General features: G+C 47.8%; 1 pseudogene; it reads left to right on the top strand.

The window, feature by feature from the left end:
- Positions 1-668: 668 nt before the first annotated feature.
- Positions 669-877, top strand: LOC144480365 (U2 spliceosomal RNA; annotated as a pseudogene).
- The last annotated feature ends 2,267 nt before the right edge of the window (positions 878-3,144 follow it).

The raw sequence follows: 3,144 nt of genomic DNA, 5'->3' as shown, positions 1-3,144 counted from the left end.
ATGAGATCACCCCTCAGCCTTCTAAACTCCAACGAGTACAAACCTAATCTGCTCAATCTCTCCTCATAATCTACACCCCTCATCTCCGGTATCAACCTGGTGAACCTTCTCTGCACTCCCTCCAAGGCCAATACATCCTTTCGCAAGTAAGGGGACCAAAACTGCACACAGTTTTTGCAGGTAGTACACTTGAGTCTAGGGAATCCTCTTGTGGGCAGTTTATGGGCTTTCGCTTTTCGGCCTTTTGGCTAAGATCAAGTGTAGAACTGGTGTCCTGCACTTGATAGAAGTCAATGAGGTTACACTGAGGGCTTCATTTGAAGCAATTTTTAAAAACGACATCTCGGCCTTTTGGCTAAGATGCAAATGAGATCAAGCCTTGGAGGAGGTGCAATGCCTGCTCCAATCAGCTTGGATCATGTAGATCAAGCCCAAGACTGGAAGAGGTTAGTCTGTTTTGTCAGCTTAGATCAGGAATGTCTCACTTGTTGAGAATTTCAATTGGACTTTTGTGGTGAACCATCGTTGGTTCCCACTAGATAGTACTGAGCCAGGGTCTGGCCAGTACTACAAGTATGTATATATGTTGCTGTTGGGTTAGGGATGGGTTGTTCTACTTGTTGCTGTTGGGGTTAGGGTGGGGCTGTTACACCTTTGTATTGTAGTACATCGCTTCTCGGCCTTTTGGCTAAGATCAAGTGTAGTATGGATCGCCTGCACTTGGTTGAGGTCATTAGGTTACACTGAGGCTTCATGTGTTTCATATGAAGCAATTTTTAAAAGCGGCATCTCGGCCTTTTGGCTAAGATGCAAATGTGCTCAAGTCTTGGAGGAGGATCCTCCCCCTTCTCCAATCAGCTTGACTCATGTAGATCAGGCCCAGGACAGGGTGGTTTTGGTCTCCCGTCCTGTCTTGTCAGCCTGGATCTGAAATGTCTCAACTTGTTGAGACTCTGAATTGGATTTGATTTGATTGAATTGGAAAAGTATATAAAAAAAAAAATTGTAGTACATCCCAGTCGGGCTCCGCCTCCTGGGAGAGGTATAAAGGTCCCTGCTCTGGCTGGGACCCCTCAGTCTGGGATCGTGTATATAATTAGTAGCTGCCTTGTTACAGCAAATAAAAGCCTTTATTTCCTGAGCATCAAGCCTCGTGTATGATAACGCGCATCAACTTTGGATTGAATTGGATTTTTTTTTTAATCCTCTTGTTTCATGTGGGTAATTTAAGGGTTAATAGTATTATTATTAATAAACTTATTGAACCTTTACTTGTGTTTGTCCTTTGTCCATCTTGCAAATCAGGGGTGAAACCTTTGAGTAAGTAGATTGGTCGCAAGTATCTGAGGTTTTACAGATACAACACCCGCCACGCCCATGTCCCGCGAATGAATAAAAAATAAATTAAGATCTCCAGGAGCATGCTGGAATTTTGGGGTTTTGAGCCCAGGCAGATGAGGGTTGGTTTTTACCAGAGATTCGTGAAAAAAAAGCATTGGAATCATCTTTAAAATGAGATTGAGCTTTAAACGAGTGTTTACAGGAATATTAAATTGCTGCAGAGCTCAGGTCTATCTTAGCGGTTCCGAAACCCTGGTGACCTCTCTCAGAGTTAATTGAGAATTAAAACAGAAGTTTCATTTCTTGTTACCGTGGAGAGGCTGATGTTTAGTGTTTAGATCATGGTAGCGTGGGAATTTTTGCCCTTGTTTCGCAGAGCTGGAGATGGCCCACTGTTGGATGGCAGCGAGATTTTCAAGAGGGTGCCGCCTCGTCCAGTATACCAGCCTCTTCCGCAGTGGCTCAGTCAGTAGCCCTTTTCTTCTCCATCAGTCGGTTTTGGGGGAAAATTCCACTTAGCGGGGGAGGGGAGGGGGTGCATTTGATCACAGGGGAGGATGATGGGGGAGGGGGTGTCCTGCCATCTTCCTGCCTCCTGCCTGGATTAAGCCCAGGGCGGGCAGACCCAACCCCGCCGCCAATTGAGGCCCTTAAATGGACAATTATTGACCACTCTGGTGGGGGGCGGTGTTTCTCATTCTGCGGTCGCTGTTGTTAATCCAGCTGCGGACGAATCCGTCACTGGGAGGGAAGCTCCACACGGAGATCTCTTTGGGCTGCTTCTTGTTTCCCGGTGGTGGGGGTGTTTTGGTGGGGGTCGGGGGGGGGGGGGGTAGCTGGAGTGGGGGAGGAGTATCTCTCCGCCAAAGGCACTCAGTGTCTGGTTGGGCAGTCGGATTCAGGGCGGCATGGTGGCACAGTGGTTAGCACTGATGCTCCACAGCTCCAGGGACCTGGGTTCGATTCCCGGCTTGGGTCACTGTCTGTGTGGAGTTTGCACATTCTCCTCGTGTCTGCGTGGGTTTCCTCCGGGTGCTCCGGTTTCCTCCCACAGTCCAAAGATGTGCAGGTTAGGTTGATTGGCCGTGCTAAAAATTGCCCTTAGTGTCCTGAGATGCGTAGGTTAGAGGGATTAGCGGGTAAATGTGTAGGGATATGGGGGTAGGGCCTGGGTGGGATTGTGGTCGGTGCAGACTCGATGGGCCGAATGGCCCTCTTTCTGTACTGTAGGGTTTCTATGATTCTATGATCTTTGGACTGTGGGAGGAAACCGGAGCACTCGGAGGAAACCCATGCAGACACGGGGAGAACGTGCAAACTCCGCACAGTGACCCGAGGCCGGAATTGAACCTGGGACCCTGGTGTTGTGAAGCAGCAGTGCTAACCACTGTGCCACCGTGTCGCTCCACGGTGGCACAGTGGTTATCAGTCTTCTCTTGATTCCTTTTCAAAAGAAATTGGCATCAGAAACGATGTGCATTGATTTAGCGCCTGTATCAAAACATCTCAAGGCATTTCACAGTCGCAATGGCAGAATGTAATAATTGGCATAAAGCCACATCGGGCAATATTAGATCAGGTGACCAAGAGCCTGGTGAAAGAAGAAGGTTGGAACCAATGTCTTAATAGAAATGGGAGGTGGAGAGGCAGTGAGATTTAGCGGAGGAGCGATGGAGCTCAGATACCAGGCAACTGTTGGCAAAACTACCAACGATGGAGAGATGCCAACCAGGGATGCAGGAAAGATCTGATTTAATTTGATTTATTATTGTTAAATGTATTGCTATACAGTGAAAAGTATTG

This window comes from Mustelus asterias, chromosome 28, assembly GCF_964213995.1.
Source record: "Mustelus asterias chromosome 28, sMusAst1.hap1.1, whole genome shotgun sequence".
NCBI lineage: Eukaryota > Metazoa > Chordata > Chondrichthyes > Carcharhiniformes > Triakidae > Mustelus > Mustelus asterias.
Note: the sequence above shows the minus strand (reverse complement) of the source record. Positions and strands in the feature narration are given on the sequence as shown.